The sequence below is a fragment of the Dipodomys merriami genome, unplaced genomic scaffold (assembly GCF_024711535.1).
Source record: "Dipodomys merriami isolate MVZ:Mamm:240054 unplaced genomic scaffold, mDipMer1.0.p SCAF_1956, whole genome shotgun sequence".
Classification (NCBI taxonomy): Eukaryota; Metazoa; Chordata; class Mammalia; order Rodentia; family Heteromyidae; genus Dipodomys; species Dipodomys merriami.
The window spans coordinates 52,734-73,021 of NW_027203333.1; the positions used below are offsets into that span (position 1 = coordinate 52,734).

Sequence of the window (20,288 nt, forward strand, 5' to 3'; positions counted from 1 at the left end):
TATTTTCTTAATTCTTATATGGCTATTGATTTTAAATAAATTTATTTTCTTATAGTTATAAACATATTTGTCCAGGTAACAAATACGTACTGTATTTTCAAGAAGCACATACTTTATTAAGAAAGGCTTCATTACTTGGTCACTCTTTGGAAATATTTTTACTTGAATTAAAAAAAAAGTTTGATCTCCGCATTGTGATTTGTGGCATCCATTTCCTCGCTATGGTGGAAAGTGTAAATAGGGTTTGTAATTCGAGAGATACTGAGAAACTCTGTGACCTTATTATAAAACTATTCAGAATGAAATGATTAGAGATACAGCCATCGCTAGTGTTATATAGGGCACCTCGCTATCATATACTAAATCTTGAGTTAAAACACCAGTAACATCAATCTTTTGTCAAAATAAAAGGACACATATTTAAAAATGTTTATTATTGAAACTTATTTGCAAAGATTCTCATGTCTTCTAATAATTTTCAATTTACTTAATCTATAAAATCCAAGTATATTGTGATTATTTTATTTCTACTAAACTTTTAAATTGTACGAGCAATATTAAGATTTCATATATAACATACTTTTCCTATTTGTGATAATTTCCTCCATTTAATATGATAATATCAATATTCCAAATGTGTGTATGTGGTGTGTATGTGTGTGTTTATGTGGTTTTTGTGTGTGTGTGCTTTGTGTGTACTTTGTAATGTTTGAGAGATCACACCATTGCTTCACACATGCTAGGCCAATGTTTTACCACTGGGCTATACTGCCTATAGTCCAAATATTGTTTTAAATCATGACTTTGAAACTTTCATTCCTAGTATGTTTTTTCAAAATTATATATGATAAAATGTGATCCATATTCTATCCACGCTAGCAATTTTTATTGTTATTTAGAATATTTATTGTTATTTAGAATATTCCAAACTCTTGTGTTTGTTATGATAAAGGTTTTACTTTGCTTTTTTTCTCTCTTCATTCTTTCTCCCTTTATAGTTTAGCTATTCTTTCTTTTATTTCTTTGGGAATTAATTATCATATTCCTACTAAATTTCCTTACATTGTAACAGGATTATACAATGCTTTATTTTCTATTTTTTCCCATTTTTCACTGACTTTTGGTCCAAACTATTAGATGGATTAAAAAGAAACTTGACTCAGGACACTTTACTTTTCTCCTTCTCTTCTCTGAAGTCTTTCTGTGTTTTGAAACACAATAGCAATGACATATAGCTCCTATGTGGTCCATCATTCTTTCCCCTCTCACTCTCCTCTGTTGTAAAGCTCAAGTTGTTATCATTCAGATTTATTATGCTACAGCATTATCTAAATCTTAACTCATTCCTAAATTAATTTTAGTTGTTTCCAGTATTCTCTAAAGACATTTCTCTATGTATAATATCTGGGGTCTTGTGTTTTTCCAAGGTACAAAATATGAGTGACTAACAAACATCTAGATATCTGTGTAGAATATTGGTCCACCTGCTCAACAAACTTGTATGTAAATTCAAGGAATACAGGTCAGTCAGAACATTCTTGTAAAATGGGTGTAGCTTCAGCCTTCAAACTAGTTTTGAAACTTATTACCACGTTTAGTAGTAAAGATAAAATAGTTCTACTATAAGAGCAGATACATAGAAGAATGTAACAGATTTGCAAAAATAAATTCTTAGTTTTATGATCAATAGATATTGAAAACTATCCTATGACTTTATGAAATAAAAATAAAATCTTAAATGGGTGTATTGACACTATTTTCTCTCGAGATTTAAAGAATGATCTTAGACTACTACCTCAAACCTCTTTTGTTTTGTTTTGTATTTTTGTCATTCATGGGGCTTGAACTCTGGGCTTAGGCGCTGTCTGTGTGCTCTTCCGCTCAATGTGAGTGCCCTACCGCTTGAGTCACAGAACCAGATCTGGTTTTCTAGAAGTTTATTGGATATAAGATTCTCATGGACGTTTATGCCCGGGATGGCTTTAAACTGTGATCTTCAGATCTCAGACTCCTCAGTAACTAGGGATACAGATATGAGCCTCAGGAACCCGTCCTACCTCCATCCTTATACAAAAAATTAAAATAAAAATGATTATCAAACTAAATGTGAGATGTGAAAACCTATAAATCATAAATGTAAAATTTCATGACATTGCATCACTAAGGATTTCTAAAAATTTGACATGGAAATCATTAGTGGCTAAAGAAAAACAAGAATAAACTGGATAATATCAAGTGATAGCTTTTCATAATCCAAAGGATACTATAACCGAAGTGAAAACATATCCAACAGATACAGGGAACATATTTGTTAATGCTACAATATTTCTGAATCTTAAGTATTTTTATATCTTCTAATTCTATATAAATTTTACTTGAATAGGATATTTCTTTGAAGAACATATATAAATTAATAGTCAATAGGAGGATCATATGAAATAAGTTCTTCTTTAGTTTCTAAGAAAAAAGACAAAGAAAACTCACTAGTATGACCCTAATATAAAAAGATGACACAAAATATAGTAATGCATTTGTGGAGAAAATGATAAACTCTACATAGGAGAATGATTTGTATAATACTGTGATCATTTTAGCAAGCAAATTGCAAGTCTTCAAAAGGTCAAAGAGAATTGTATATTATCCAGCCATTACACTTCTATGTATGTATTAAAGAGAAGTAAAAAACTTGTTTGGACAGGGAATGTAGTTTATTGACAGTGCACTTGAATAATATGTGTGAGACCCTGGAAATAATCCCCAAAAACAAATGTGAAAAGACACACTATAGAGGATGTATGCTGGAAAATTCCTGTAAGTGAATTTTATATCAATTTTAATGTCGGTTCTAAAATTTACAGCATTTCTATTTGAAGAAATGCAAGTTTGTGAAAATTAGGCTTGGAAAACCTATTATTGTACAATTTACTTCCAAAGCACTAAAATGTATACAATAAAAGGAGATTATTTATTGATGTGAATTTCATGTCAGCAAAAAAAGAAAACTATTGTTAAAAACACTTCACACAAATTGCAGAATACCTAAAAAGATGTTTTCAGTGTTGGCTAAAAATTCCTTGTTAAACTACAGCGTTTAAAACAAAGATGTGATTTCTGTGTACTTTGAGTTTTTTTGATCCGGTGTTTTTTTTGAGTTTATACAGAGATAACTCAATCAAAAAGTGTATGCGATAACTGTAATATCTAGGAATAATGCATCACTTATAAGTAATTGATAACCTTTTCTGGAAGAAACTTTTAGCAAATGACAGATGACCCAAATCTATGCATCTGCATTCTATGAAAGTCATATGTTACTTCCTCAATCCAATTGTATTCTCTACTTTGTTAGGAAAAAAAAAACTATTCTTAATGTAAGAGCCAATAGCAGTGAAAAGAAACAAAATACATAATCATTTTAATTTATTTGTGAAAATAACAAATTAAATAAAACAATTCCACTTAAGCGACTCCAATATTAGTACCTATGAAGATGTTCCTGAATATCAATATCCATTGAATTTTTGGAATGTTAATTTCTACCAACATATAAAAACTAGAACAAGAAAACAAATATAGTCTTAGAGCAAACCAGCCTTGGAATAATTTTTTTAATTGTTTTGACATTACAAAAGAATTGATCCCCTGGGAAGGGATGTGAGGGGTAAAAAAAAGGAGGAAGCTGCAATGCTTGATAAGAAATGTACTCATTATCTTGCCCATGTAATTGTAACTCCTCTGTACAGTATGTTCACAATAAAAAATAAAATTTAAAAAAAAGCGAGTCAAAGGAAAAAAAAAAGGAAAAAAAGAAAAGAAAAAAAAATCAAAAGAATTGATACCATTAAGAAAATGATTTTTTCCTATGGAAATCAATTAAAAATGTTTATTATTTATTATAGCTCAAATACCAAACAAGATTATTTTTATACAATCATTACAAATATCATTTTATTACTATAGTAAAATAAAATAAAAGACCAGTCCCAATATATTATCATTATTCTTAATTCCTAATCATTACCTAAATATCTTAAATTAAATAGTCATGTCTTTAACATAAACTTAATATTCTATAGTTTTTACTTAACATTTTCCAGGGGCTTGTATTCTTGTTTCTAAGAAATGTTCACAGCAGTTAAAAGGTGCTTTTTTGAAATTAATGTGATATATATTGTTGTTGTTTGCAAGGCCTGGGCATTATCCCTAAGACTTTTTATGCTCAAAGCCAGCATTTTACAACTTGAGGCACAGAGGTAACTCCTGTTTTTAGTGGTTAAATGGAGATAAGAATCTAACAAATACTTTTTTGCAGGGGGAGGAGGGTCCAGTCATGGGGCCTGAACTCTGGCCTGGGCACTGTCCCTCAGCTCTTCAGCTCAAGGCTAGATCTCGACCACTTGAGACACAGTGCCACTTCCAGCTTTTTTCTGTTTGCTTATGTGGTGCTGAGGAATCGAACCCAGGGCCTCATGCATGCAAGGCAAGCGCTCTACCACTAAGTCACCTTCCCAGCCCCCTAAAAAGTATTTTCCTGTCTGGGCTAGTTTCGAACACAATTCTAAGATCTCATTAAGCAGAATAGCTCAAATTACAGGCGTGAGTCACTGGCACTTGGTTGATGTATTTTTTTAATTTTAATTATGTTTTAAGATTTTTGTTTCACTATAATGTACATCGTTCTACACATAAATTCATATATATGTATATATTTCTGATGACAAATAATCTCTAAACTGTATGTCTTTCTTCATATAATATATATATATATATGTATATATTGCTGAAGACAGACTTCCTCTAAAACTTTTATGCTACTATTTTTTGACCTTTTTCATTTCAAAGATATACAGTCTATTGTTCCAAATGTTTCGTAGAATAAAATAACTAATATTTCAATAGAATGTAGAATCTATTACTTTCAAGGGAATTTTAGATATACACATGATATTGCAGTAATATTTACAGTATGTTACTTGAAATAATTCTGTTCACACTCTTAAATATTTGTGTGTAGTGGTGGGGAGAGAGGAAGTTAATTCATTCTGGTTAGGAATTTGCAATACATCCAAAATCTATTCCATAATTTGGTATAAACACATAGTCAATCTACCTGTTATGGTTTAGTTTTTTTTTGTTTATTTATTTGTGCAAATCTTTAATATGGATGCATGCACAGTGGTAACATTAAAAATATTAATCCAGATTTTCGGATATTTATGTTTCTCTTGGGAAAACTAATGAGCTCCCAGATAATGTCCATAAGGAGCCTTTCAATTCTAATATCACAGTTTGTCTTAAAATGCTTTAAATTCTACACACTCTAATGTGGACACAGGGTCATATTATGGAACTTTTCTCTTCAGAGAGTGAGCACTACCCTACTGCTTAATATGGACAATATACCTTCATACATAGACTGGGCATGTCAAAGAAGAAGTGGTAGTTGAACAATTTTCTTAGCAGTTTTTACAGATGAAATGGTAATAGAACAACGATGAACTCAAAAGGAATGTGCAAAGAAGACAAGGGCACAAGGTAGAATGTGCCACATGCTGAAGTATATTTTCAAATAATGTGCTCAGGTGTGAGGGTGTGTTCAAAGTACAGATTCAGACAATGTACTAGGATATCTTGGGGGGGGCAACTGCTTTAACCTCTTCTGGGATAAATGTACAAGAACAAGCCCATAACTCTGACTCTACTAAGCCACATCATCATCAACTAGGGATATTTTCCACCTGCAAAGTGAGAAAAAAAAGGGCTCATCACAGTTAGTATTCAGGTTGAAGCAATGGCAATCACATAACTTTTCTTATAAGTTTTCAATTGTTTTGGAGCATTAAAGTAGGAAAAAGCCAAGTAATTATTTTGCATGTACCTAAATTAAATGGCATGTATTCTACTGGTCTCTCTTTGATAGTTATAGACTATGTCTTTTTTACTCTATCTTGGGACAATGATCTGCTGTCAGTTATTTTCTTCCTGTCCCCTTCTTTTGTCCTTCTACTTACATAATTATTATTTAAAGAGACATACTTAAGCTTGCATTTCTAAATTCTTCAAAATTATCTGAACTACTTTATACTTCTGGCAGCCTCCTATATCTTTCTCAAGGGAAATATTTTTGACACTACCATTTTATCCTCTATGATATTGGATAGCTTCCTGCCTAATTCAGTGCAAGATATACATAAGACTCATCCAGATTTCTCAAAAATCGTACCACCATAAAATCCTATCTTACTTAGAAATCATGCTTTTAGAATGTCTGGGGAAGTGGCATCTCTCATTTTTGAATGACCCTAAGTGATACTTACATGCAGTCATGTTTTGAACCAATATGCCACTCAGTAGATGAAAGAATTTACAAAATGGATTTATGTATGCTCGGTGGAATTCTATACTTCAAATTCATACGGAGCTGGAAAGTCTTGGAAAAATCCCACGAAGTAAAATAACCAAGACACAAAGAAACAGATTCCGTGGTTTGCTCATTTTTAATAAGTAGGAAATGTCTAGGATAGTAATAGCAGTTGAGCAGAATTGCTCAATAACTATATATGTATGACCATATAAGATGATGATGAGAAAAATGGAATCCTGGATATGGGAACAGAATTTTCTGTTTGTGGTTGTTTTTAATGTACTATGTGATTTCTTTTTTCTTTTGTGTTTTTCCTTTGGTTTATCCCTGTTATATTTGATTTCAATATCCTGTGTATTGTATATACATTTATCTTAATTTGGCAAGGGAAGAGGAACAACGAAATGGCAAGACTAAGAACAAAGGGCAAACCAATGCAATAGCAATACTCACAAAAGAACATGTTGGAAATTTACATTACAACTATGAGGGGTATTGGGCTGAAGGAAAACTGTGAGAAAAATGAGGGAGGGGGTAAAAAGTTACACATGTTATGTATTCACTACCTTATAATTACTGCAACCCCTTCTATATATCACCTTGACGATATAATTAAATTAAAAATTAGCTGTATAAAATATAATATTACTCTATTGGTATAGTAAATATTATTCTATGTGTATTACCTTTTAAAGAAATGAACATTTTTGGCTGCTAATTTGAATTAATTACCCCTTTATCAGAGGGTCATCAACTTGAATATTATCAAACTATACAATATTTTCAGTATTTTGAAAAAAAGATTGTTTTAGTATTGTCTCATACTAAAACAAAAAAAGTTCAATTCTGTTGAAACTCCTAACTTTTAAAACGGAATAATTGTTAAGAGGACAGAGTATATATGTTTTTCAACATTCCTATGACTACTAACTACTCATTTTCAAATTCTGAACATGCCACACTAGAGACATTCAAAACAGTACCTGTTTGCATTTTATTTAATTCTGCAATAAGTGCAGTTTTCAATGGAGCCTTACATATTTAAATTCAACAGAAAAAATAGCCACAGTCTGGTAGAAGGTAAAACTATGAAGTATCTATATTAATTCCTCAAGAGTAAAAATTTGTCCATCAAAGTAAGCCATCATTTCTATAACCATCAATCCCAAGTTTTTATGCCATAAAGTCATCCTAGCCCCAAAATTTCCAACTTGTAATGTGCACCTTAAAATTCCTTAAATTCACAACATGACAAGCATATAACTATTGTAAAAAAATACTACATTTCTGCTAATGTGATGCCCTTCGTATTCTTGAAAGAACACTACACTAAACTTGCTGCATCATTTTCCACCCAGTGTTATCCTTGAGATCAGAACACTTGCAAATATTATTTACAGTTATATATTTTATCTATCATAGATATTCAGGAGATCTGAATGTCTGAATATTAAGATCTGAAGACTCTGGGAGGACGGTTCCTTAGATTCTTACCTCCAATAAACTGCTCACGAAAAGCCTGACACAAGTGGCACTGAGGTTCAAGTGGTAGAGCAGTAACCATGAGCAAAAACAGGCTCAGGGACAGTGCCCAGGCCTAGAAGTTAAGATGTCACACAATTACTCTCTTCATACCATGTTACACCAAAGTCTCAAAAAGTTGCTCTTTTGGTAAATTTATAAATTAATAGCATCAATTTGTTGTCAACTTTATCTAGATTATTCACATTATCATGTTACTTATGAACTGTTGAAATTAACTGTTAACTAAGTTCTAATTATAGCTTACATGAAAGAATATTTTAGGCAAATAGAATGCCAGAATCATTTGTGAATTTGTAAATTAAATCTTCTACTTAAAAACAATTTTATAGTAACCTATAGAATATTAAATTACAAACAAAAATATTTATTTTAAATCTAAATTATTATTTAGCCAGGTCTACAAAGTCCTACTTTAAATGAACTTTCCTATTTCTCTAGACTTAAGCTTTTGAAATCCTTCATCATTTCTTTGGAATCTAACAGAATGATGGTTGCTTTTTCAAATTCTTGGTTGGGAATCATGAGGTCTTTTGCATCTAGTAATGTTCTGTAATGAAGACGACATTTAAACACAACTGAGGATTATATATGAGTTGCATTTCAATAGGAAACTTGACTTCTCAAAACATATTGACAAAATTAGCCCATACTTCCAACTGTCTATTCCTTTCTGGCTTATTTTTTATTCCTTTCTTGGTTTGTTTTATTGAGACAAAATTATACTACCTATTCCACTGAAAGTATCACTATGTCATTCCACTCTCTAATCACCTGTCTTAGTCTGAGTGCTAGAATTCCTGGCTTATATCACATTGTCCTACCATAGTTTTTTGATTTATTTAATCTAGATACAGACTAGCAATTCTGAACTTCTCCAATAATATTTTCCACTAGAATGATGGCTGAGGCTGTTTATGTACTATTTTCAAAGATGTTCTAACATTTGGCACAGGATATGAATATTTTCAGGTGCACTGAAGGGGTCTCTGATTCATTCCACTCTGGATCCAATCCCTTTATTAATGATGACTTAACTTTCTTACTATCTCCGTTCCCACCTATGTAATATTCTCAAGCTTTTTGGGGAAATTTCACTTGAGGACTTTCAAATATTAAAAATTATCACTTGATTTTCTTTTTATTCAGGACATATTTTCTAACTTTTCTACAGAATCTGAGAGTTGTTCCATACGTGTGTTTGAACATATAAGTGCATCTGTGTGTATGTGCGCATTTGTATGTATATATGTATGCAAAAACCTCAACCTCTGGCTGGGAAGGTGGCTCAGTGATAGAGTGCTTGCCTTGCATGCATGAGGCCCTGGGTTCAATTCCTCAGCACCACATAAGCAAAAAAAAAAGCTGGAAGTGGCGCTGTGGCTCAAGTGGTAGAGCGCTAGCCTTGAGCTGAAGAGCTGAGGGACAGCGCCCAGGCCCAGAGTTCAGGACCCACTACGGGAACCCCCCCCCCAAAAAAAAAAAAAAAAACCTCAAGCTCTTCTTCAGCAATCTTGCTCATAACTAGCATTCCATCACTTGAGACATTATTCTAATGCATCTTTTGGCTGGTTAATTATAGTGTTTTGCCCAAGCTTGTTGCAAACTGAACTTCCCAGACTCCTTTACATTCTTAAGTTTTATTTCTCCAGGGGTATCAACTTTTGAACTGCAACCATTTTTGTGAGTGTAAAATCTAAGCTGTTTCCCATATTTTTAAATCGAGTTCATATAAAGATAGATGAACCTACACATTACATATGCTGAGTATACACTGATAGAAATGTGATCCTAAGCAGGGTTCAAGTGGTTCATAACTGTAATCCTAGGTAATTAGGAGGCTGAGATCTGAGGATTGCAGTTCAAATCCAGCATGAGTAGGAAAGTTTCTGAGGCATTTATCTCTAATTAACCACCAGAAAACTGGAAGTGGTGTGGGGTTCAAAGGTAGAGAAAAAGTTTTGAGCTGAAGAATAGAGGGACAGTGCCCAGGCCCGGAATTCAGGCCCCACTACCATCAAAAAACAAGAAAGAAAGAAAGAAAGAAAAGAAAAAGAAAAAGAAATGTAATCTTAGCCACTAGTTCATTGCTAGTATAATTCCTGCTCTTGACATGGCCTTTTTTCCAGTTAAGTCCATGGTCTTATATCTGAATTGCTTAGAACCAAAATTATTCTTTCATTCTATTTTTCACAAATTTGAATGATTAGCTATCATGATTTAGAGCTAGTAGAAGAAGGAGACTGGTCTCATCCTTCGTGTTCCACTTAGTAGTAATGCTTTGTCTATGTCACTCCCATAGATCTACATACTGGCGTTGGCTTTATTATTTGAAAGTTGTCTTATTTTCAGAGTCTTCTATAGAGTATTGAACCATTATACTTAAATACAGAACTTCTCTTTCTCCTATTCCTATTTTTTCTCCTTCTGTTAACTTATGTACACTTGGATAATAATGCACAACACACTGACAAAAAATGTTTCTGAGAACCTTCTTCCCACTTAAAATAGGTCTTAATTTACAGAGCACTTAGGAAATTTGAACTTAATGTACTCCAGGATAATGTTTTACTTTTTCATGTTTTTTATTGTGAAAATGGTGGACAGAAGGGTTAGAGTTACATAAGTAAGTTAATGACTACATTATCTAACGAGCATTGTTACCTCCACTTTTGTCTTTCCCCTGCCATGCCTTTTCTTTTTTTTTTCTTTTTTTTTTGGGGGGGGGTCCGGTTGTGGTGCCTGAACTCTGGGCCTGGGCGCTGTCCCTCAGCTCTTAAGGTCAAGGCTAGCGCTCTACCACTTGAGCCACAGTGCCACTTCTGGCTTTTTGCTTATGTGGTGCTGAGGAATCGAACCCAGGGCCTCATGCATGCAAGGCAAGCACTCTACCACTGGGCCACCTTCCCAGCCCCCTGCCATGCCTTTTCTCCCCACCACCCCAACTTTCCCCTCCTATCCCCAAGTTGTAAAGTTCGTTTTCAACGTAGTGTTTTGTTCGTCTCATTGTTACAACAGGTCATACTGTATCCTTGTTTCACTATTTTATTTCCCTTCCCCTCCCTACATTAGAAAAACGTATGTGCAAGGTCACCAACATCAAACAGTGGAAATGGGTTATATCATGGAGGAAGAAAATAGAAGAGAAACAAAAAAAGCCACATAATATATGTTAGATACATTAAAAACAATATTAAAAAAGAAAAAAAACACAAGTTGTGTCCCTATTTTGGGGCTCATTTCACTTAACATATTATTACATGGCCATATGTACATGGATAATGTTTTATAAGCCATGTAAATTCCATATTTTCTTGTTACTAAGTTGTCTCTGAAACACGTGTTACCTCATGCCCAAAGATGTCTTTGTGCTATTTCAATGAAGCCAGAAAACATTCACTTTGCCTGGAGAAGCACCGTAGATTGTTACTGAAGTAATTGGAAGGAACTTTTACAGGAAGTAGAAACTGAATCCAGGAGAGAAATTGAACATAGAGAAATGACAAATTTCAAGTTAATTTGTGTTGTCCTTTTACTGTACAAGAAAATAATCCAAGGCTTGAAGGAAACTCTGTCCCTGACTTTTTCGAGTTTGCTCTTTATTCATAAAACTTTCTGTAGACTTCTAGTTGAGAGTATTACAAAAGGAAACAATATGCCATTTGAAGGCCAGCATAGAAAAAATGGAAATAACATTGCTGTACAATGTTCTACTGCCAAGAAACAAAGACACGGAGGTTTTAAAATGACTTATGCATGGATGTTTAAGTCCTGAGATGATTCTCTTGTTGTAAAAGTCAGATATCATTCCTTTCTTCTGGTCCTGAGTTCGCCATATCCATAAGGATTCCATAAAGCAGGATACAGTGAGTATGATCAGCAAAAGGAGCATCTTTTCAAACCAGTGCTTTAAGGATGGTTCCAAAGAAATATGTGGGGTTCTTTGTTTGCTTTTTTTGTTTCTTTACTTTGTGCTGCTTCTGGGGCTTGAACTCAGAGCCTGGACCCTGTCCCTGAACAATTGTCTTTCCTGCCCACCTGCCCCCAAAGCTAGTACACTACTGCTTGAGCCAAAAGTCCACTTCCAGATTTTTTGGTGTTTAATTAGAGATAAGCATTTGACAGATTCTCCTGCCTGGGTTGGCTTTGAACTGAGATAGTAAGAAAGCTAAGTGACATCAACTGTATGGACTTCTCTTTGGAACCAAGAAATATTAGATTAAGATTATTATAAAGGTAATATTTGACCATTTTTAAAAGAAGAGAATACATCCAGCAAAGAAGCCATAACTTAAATAATTCAGCAAAAGTAGGTGTACTGAATCATATTGGAAAAAATTTTCTGCTTGGGAAGATTTCTATTCACTTCGTAGTTCCTTTTGGGAAAGCTTAAAGTATATTTGACTATTTTGTTGGTTGTGGGGCTTGAACTCTGATCCTGGGCATTGTTCCTCAGCTCTTGAGCTCAAATTGAGTGCTCTACCAGTTTAGATACAGCACCACTTCCTGATTTCTGATGGCTAATTGAAGATAAGCGTCCCATGTACCTTCCTGACCATGCAAGCTTTGAACCACAATCCTCTGGTCTCAACCTCTTGAGTAGCCAAGATGACAGCTGTGAGCCACGAGCACCCGGCTCATATTTGTATTTATGTGCACTTAATGACACTGTAGACAAATAATGGAAATTTGAATCAAATGATGACATTTCAGCTTTTCAGAAAATTTGAGGTAGCAATAAATATGTCCTCCTTTTCCATGTTGTTACATTAAAGACTCATGAGCTATTGGACTCTTACTTTAGCATCTTCTGATGTCTGTGGCGGTGGACTTAGTATAAATAATTGTTAGTAGAGAAATATAGAAAGACTGAGATTTTTAGAAAGCAATGGAAATCAGATAGGAAAGAATAACAAAGAATGGCATTCAATTTATCACACAGAGATTAAGAACTAGCCTAAGTGATATAGAATGCTAAAGGTAATGAGGAGTAAGCTTGGTTCATAGCTAGTTCTTCAATAATCAAATATGGTTCCCTAGAAGAATTTCTGGTATAATTTAGTTATTATTATTGTGAGGTCTGCTCCTGGATGGCTAGCAGACTCTACCCTCCTCTCAGCAAAGTCTCCACCCAGTACCTGTGTTAACTAGGCATCTAGGAAACCTGGAAGAGGTCACATCTGCATCCGCTGAGGTCAATCTGAATTTGATGTGGCCACACCTTTCTGCAACCATACCCTAAATAAGGCCTACCCCAGGCCCAGATGCCCTCTCTCTGCTCTTTTCTAGATCTTTCTCAGCTCTTTCCTTCTCTTCTCTTTCCCAGCTCTCTTCTCTTTTTCCTAGCTCTCCCTTTCCCACCTCTTTCCCAGATACTCTCTTTTCTAGCTCTTTTCTCTCTTTTCTAGCTCTTTTCTCTTTCCTAGCTCTCTCTTTCCCAGCTGTTTCTCTTTCCCAGATCTCCCAGCAATCTTTCCCAGGCCTTTCCCCACCACGTGGAGGACCAAGATGGCCTGGTGCCAGCTGGAACGAAGAATTCACCTACTACTTGTCTGAATACCACGTGCATGGTGCTGTTCTTGCTCGGCTATCTCTTTTTTTTTTAAAAAAAACTAACAATTCTCATTTATTTCATCCATCTGGATTTATTCCTTCACTTCTATCACAACTATTAATTAGCTGGTGCCTTTTTGGGGCCATGCTGACCAAAAAGATTTCCAATTCTCACTTAGACGACCCTTCTCATTGTGATTAGCAGTGACCACTCAAAATCTTGGAATCTTTGAATTTCCAGGATTAATCTTCACTTGATATCTAAGCACATTCCGGACATTAATTGCCGTGACTTACTAACAAAATGTTTTTTTTTCTCAACACAGCCTTCTAATATAGGTAAAGTACATGAATTAAGAACTATGATTAAGTCATTATTGGAAACAGCAATTATATATTCAAATATAGGTTCTTTATTTGGCATTTACTAGCTAAAGATTTTTTGCCAGTCCTGGGGCTTGAACTCAGGTCCAGGGAACACTTCCTGAGATGTTTCTTTTCTTTTCTTTTCTTTTTTGCTTAAGGCTTGCACTCTACCACTTGAGGCACAGCACCACTTCCTTTTCTGTTTATGTGGTACTGAGGAATTGAACCCAGGATTTCTTGCATTCTAAGCAATCACTGTACCATGAAGCCACATTCCCAGAGCCCTAAATGACTTTCTTAATATGGCATTACTTTTTCATTCCATTACTATGTATTATAATTTAGGCTAGGTGGTAGAAAAGGAAGTGGAAAACAATACTAAGTCCAGTAAGGCTAACATTCCTATAACCCTAAAGAAGTACAGTGTTAAGACCTGCAGGACTCATAGGGATGTTGCATGTTACATTATTATATAAAAAAACAAAAATTCATCCCTGACATACACAACATTATACTTACACTTTTAAGTTCAAGAGCCAAAAATCTAAACCTTTTTATTGATTGGGTGTATTTCCTGGGAAGGAAGAAGGAGAATGTAGAAGGTGAAGTTGGAAAAATATGTATATTGGCTCTTAGTCCACATTTTTTGCACTTTTACAAAGTGCTACTGACGAACTCCACATCTACTTTAATATACTGTCTGCACAAAATGCAGAAAATGAAGACATTTATTCTGGTGGATAGTCACATATATTAACAAAATACAGTTCTGGAAAAAGAAGTTACCAGTATAAAGTATTGTCTATAAAATCGTTTCATGTCCTAGCAGAACAAAATGTATCATTGAAATAATTAGTGCAGCTTTCTTTGAGATTTTATGCTCTCAGAGTATTAAGATGTTCTCTAATTCCAGTAACATGGAAGCATAAAAGACATGATTTGAAGATCTCAGTAGTTTTAGAAACAAAAGTACATAATAGTTTCCTTCCTGCAGAGATATGTGATGGCAAGTATGACTGATTGTATTATAGTTCTCTTCTTTTTCCTCTTTATCTCAAGTATTGCATATCTTGGCATATTAGTCTGTCCTGTATCAGCTTACTGTAGGTGAGATTTACCTCTACTCTGCAATGTCAAGATGGGTCATGTGACTTACTTCGGCTTACAAAAATGAACCAGAAGTGGTCAAAGGCTATTTCTAGAGGAAGATTTCTATCCCGTTGTCTGTGTCTAAGAGCTAACTTCTTTACCCTTACCGATAAAAATAGCATATTTCTAGAGGGAAACTTTTTTCAACTTATATACTGGAAGAATATGGCATGTAAAATTGAAGCAAAACTCAAACACAGCAAGAATTAAGCGAATATTAGTATGTGATATTAATATGTTAGTTTCTTACCATTCTTGTATGAATACAGCACATCAGAATTTAACAAATACTAAACAAGCACTAAACAAATAGATAACACTTCCTGTTTGATGCTATTACATTTTTTAAATAAATAATCATTCTCTATGTGATCACGTGGGGTTAACTCTTTCTATAAATGTGTTTAATCACTCTAGAGTACTGTATCTAACATCCACAATCATTATCAAGAACTTCTGATTGAGATGAGAAAGAAATACCTAGATTTCTCGCTTCTCTTTTCCTCTTCTCCTTTTTCTAGTGAGAATTCTCAGCCTTTCTCCAAATTCTCCTATTAATAAAGAAAGAATAACACATTGTGGATATCAAGCAAAAGGCTTCAAAGCCAGAATTTTATTCTTTCAGAAATAGATGAAATAAATCAGAGTGGCTCAAGGAAGAAGAAAAGCATGGTTTTTCCCTTTCTGGCTTCAACAATAGAGACTGAACACTACTCTAAACATCTAATAAACAATATTCCTTGGCTAATTTTTAAAAAATATTCTTTTTTAATAAATAATAATTTTGACAATTAAAAAATTTAAAATATGTAGTAATTTGATGTTTGCTTTTAGTAGGCATGAAATAAGACTGCATTAACATTGTGTGAGTTGAGAGGCTAAATTTTATCAGAATCCAAACAAAATGAAAAATATATGATGTTAAGAAAATAGCTTTTAGGTAAATTTTCAACATGAAACACAGGGACGTCTTTTTTCTTCTTTTCCTCTCCACACTTCAATAAGCAGTTCATGTAATTCAAATAGCTGTGTTTCTTTCAGAAATATATTATACATAAACAAGTTAAAAGATGAGAACTAATATTGGTGGTGCATTCTTTAAAAATAGCAGTCAAATAACTATTAACCATAATTCCAAAATAATAATCAAATGCTCTTGAAAAGAGAAGATTGTAAGCAGAATATACAAAAAGTGAAAGTGCCAGAACTGCTTCAGCAGCTGCTGTCTGATATTTAAGATTTCTAGTAAATGACAATTTTTAATCAGGATTAAATGCTTTCAGGAACCAAATTTTTTCTAGTTATATTTTATTGAAGAAATATGTTGTTCAAAATTAATGAAAGGGTAACAGGTAGAAAGAATGCTTACACACTCATTGTGGTAGGCAGTAAAATACCTTCCCAAAATACCTATAGTCCCGAAATATCTAATCAATCAAATGTAGATTTATATTTTATATATGTTTGTAAAATAATCACCTTTCATTACCCAAGGAACACTAATTTGAATAATTATCAGATGGGCAAAAATACTCAAAAGTCCCAGCTGTAGTTCGAACGGGACATCATTAGGTAAGAATCATCAGAAAGATGTAAAGATGCTACATTAGAAGATTAAGGAAAAGACAAGAACAAACATACTGAAGTTTCTGGAAATCAGAACAGGAAGTAAATGCCTTTTCCACTAGATTCACCTGAAAAATATTTTAGCTCTGTAGGAGGCTCTATTTTAATCTAGTGAGACTTATTTTAGATTTCTGTCCTTTAGAAATGTAAATGGTAAATACGGATTATTCAATACATTTATCTTGTAAAAATATTTTACAGCAGATTTGGTGTAGTAAGCTATATCAACCAAGCCTTTTCTTGATGCAACTACAAGGATACCACGAATCCTAGTTTCTGAGAATAAGAAAAAGTTGCCACCAGCTTTTTACACATGTATGATGTACATACTACTAAGGGCTTGGAATTAATGAAGTCTTGAATTCCTAAATAATATTTAAACAAGAAGCTCCCTATCTTCATTTTCATATTTGGGGATCACTAAGTACCAAAGTTATGTAGAAGGTTAGGTTAAGAATATAGAAATGAAATCTGTCTCCTGTTATTATAAAGATAATTTATGTTATTTTGATTTACAGTTTCTAAGGTAATAAAATTAAGGTAAAACCGAAACAGTAACTCAATCTTTTCTCCTTCTTAACTTTCCAACAGAAATTAGAGAATCCAGTAAAGATAAGCAATCCCAGGATGGTATAGGATGTTATAGGATCACCAGATGTTGAAAAAGAAGTTAACAAAAATGGGTCCCATGGAACAATGGTAAAAAAAAAAAAACTACACCTACAGATTGTGATATAGCTAGAAAATAGTTTGCCCTATACTAAGTCTTTGACATTTTAGCTACTTTCATCTCTTAGGAAATGACTACATTAATACTCAAGGGTTTGCAGCTTATAACCCAGCAACAAATAATGCTTCTAAATGTAAACAAGCATGATACTAAGAGTAACCAAGGCTACTTGCATTGCTATAGCTGATAAGGTAGAATGATCTTGGGGAATAGTCAAACAATCTTGAACTTTTTCATATCTTTCCTCTTCTCCAACACAAGAAGTCCTAGTCTAGATATGTAAATTTTCAATAAAGGATTTTTATATTTTTTATCGTTCACATTAAAGCAAATACACTTTTCCTCTTTGCAAGCCTGACTTTGAAAGAGTCAGACCCTCACCATATTTTATAGACAAACGTTTACTGCTTTGGCTTAGTTGTTTTCTTGCCTTTGGGTGCTGCTCTCTATTATTTTGGCAACTACATAGAAAAAAAAGATAAATCCATTTTACTTATGTTGGATTGTTCAAAGTCTAGCTGTCTTCAGTTTTCTTTTTCCTTCTTCACTGTTAATTGAAGTTCATTTATTCCTCTTTAAATGATAACAAAAACGTGATACTTTAACGTATATTCTCATTGAAACCAGTGAATACAGGAGTGTAGGCGATTGTTTTATAATTGTTTCAAATATTTTCCTTAGCTATTTTCATTATTGCCTTTGTTCCTGTCTTCTAATCAGGAACACAAGGTTACACAAAAGATCTTCCTAAGGAATAGGATGTTAGGCAGAAAAAAATAGATATATAATTAAAGGTTTTCATCTCTTAAGAGACTGAAAAGCTCAGAAGACATTGTGTTATTACTTGTACAGTTAAGATGACTTGAATGTTTTGGTTCTTAAACTAAGTGAAATGCATGTAAAATGTTACAGGTCTTCCAAAAAATGATTATGGTTTATATTTTTCTGCTTCATTGAGATGAAACCTCTTACAAGGTTGGAGAGACTATTTATTTTACGGTAGAAGGTTTAATGTTAGAAAGCCAAGGGAGATTCCTAAAAACACACTGCCTATCACATATCAGTTAAATATCCTTATGGCATATAAGTATATAAACATACAAATATGAATTGAGTGAGAAATGTGTGATTTACACAATTGATTCAATGACATTTAAAACCAGAGTTCACTTCTCTACGTTTATATAAACTAGTATATCTAGTGAGAATTTAAAGATTTTTTTATAATACATATTTTAACATTTATACCAAAATATTAGTTTATTTGTAACTTTATTTTTAATTTTTGTCAGTCATGGAGATTGAAATCCTGACCTGGACGATGTCGGTAAGGTCTTCAGCTCAAGACTAGTGATCTACCACTTGAGCCATAGCCAGTTTTCTGGTGGGTCATTGGAGATAAGGGTCTTATGGTCTTTCCTGCCTAGGCTAACTTTGAACCATGATTCTCACCTCTCAGCCTCCTTAGTAAATAGCGTTACAAGGATGAGCCATTGGAGCCTAGCAACAGAATTATTTTTTACACATTTATGAAATATGGAGTGATATTCCCATTCATTTATATGTTGTTTAATGATCAAGCCACATCATATCCATTAATTTCTGCATGTAACTTTTCTTTATGGGGAGAATGCTCAAAAACTTATCTTCTGACTGTGATGAAATATCTATTCTTAAGTATAATCACTTTGCTTCTTGTAGTATAAAATTAATATATTTACTTTTAGTCATGGAAGTTTGCTAATTAAAGTTAAATAAAACATGAATTGTAAAGTGAAAGAAATTCATAGTTCCTTTACTTGTTTAAAGAAAATAATTATGCATTTTTTCAATTATATTTCTTTGGGAATATGTAGCATTCATTGATTTAACTGTTAAAATTGATAACAGTTACATTATATCAAGTAGATTCAAACTTGTATTTGAAAATTGCACACTTAATACAAATAGACTTCACTTTCTTCTAAGACATAATTAAAATAATAGTATAGCAAAGCTTGGTTTTAGTTGTTCTTGTGTAGAATCATAGAAACTCAGGAAGCTAACACCTGAATATTTTAGCTCAATATCAGTCCAAACAGACAAAAATGTGAAAAGTTTTCTCCAATTATCCAGCAGGAGGCAGAAGGTGAAGATGTGGCTCAAGGAATAGCGTGTCATCAGCCATGAGCAAAAAATACAAGGGAGACCAATAAACATTGTGTTCAAGAACTAAAAATGGCATATACACAAAAGACAACAACAAAAAAGTAGTATGAGCATCAATAATGAAGACAACATAGTAGAAAAGATCATGAGAAATGTTGTGAAAACATCTGGAAGACAGACATTATTAGAATTTTGATTCATGAGAGGTAAAAGTCACAGTATAATTTGGACAATCTCATTGTAGTCATATGTGTTGAAACATGGCTATTGGGTAACATGTGAAAGAGCAGACTGCATTACCTGACATATCAGACTTCGTCTGTAACTATGCATCATCTCATTCTGCAAAAATCTAAAATCGTGCTTGTTAATTTAAAAAGAACCTCATGTTAGAGACTGTTTGGTCCACACAGAATGGGGTCCTTATTTTGAGGCTTCAGACCAGTGCTTTTTTTTTTATAACCACCCCTGATTTACCCATCTTCCCTGGTGCAGCTATACCTTACTAAGCTGGCACCAAGCCAAGGCTTTGAACTAGACCTCCCTGCCTTTTTACATTTAGAAGAATTATTTGTTGCTGGGTTATAAGCTGCGAACATTTGAGTATTAATAAAGTCATTTCCTAAGAGATGACAGTAGCTGTGTAAACAAACCTAAAATGTCAAAGACTTAGGATAGTGAAAACTAATTTCTAGCTATATCACAATCTGTAGGTGTAGATTTTGTTTCCCATTGTTCCATGGGACCCATTTTTGTTAACAGATCGTATTTTGCTGTCTTTTCATGAGAAATCATAGAGGTGATGTTTTG

General features: G+C 33.5%; 1 long non-coding RNA gene across 1 annotated transcript in view; it reads left to right on the top strand.

Annotated features, from left to right (window-relative positions):
• LOC138831429 (uncharacterized) overlaps positions 1–19,517 on the top strand; it is a 51,368-nt gene extending 31,851 nt beyond the window's left edge. The window contains exon 3 of the long non-coding RNA XR_011373290.1: positions 19,446–19,517. This is a non-coding gene — a long non-coding RNA (uncharacterized lncRNA). The remainder of the gene's footprint in view (positions 1–19,445) is intronic.
• The last annotated feature ends 771 nt before the right edge of the window (positions 19,518–20,288 follow it).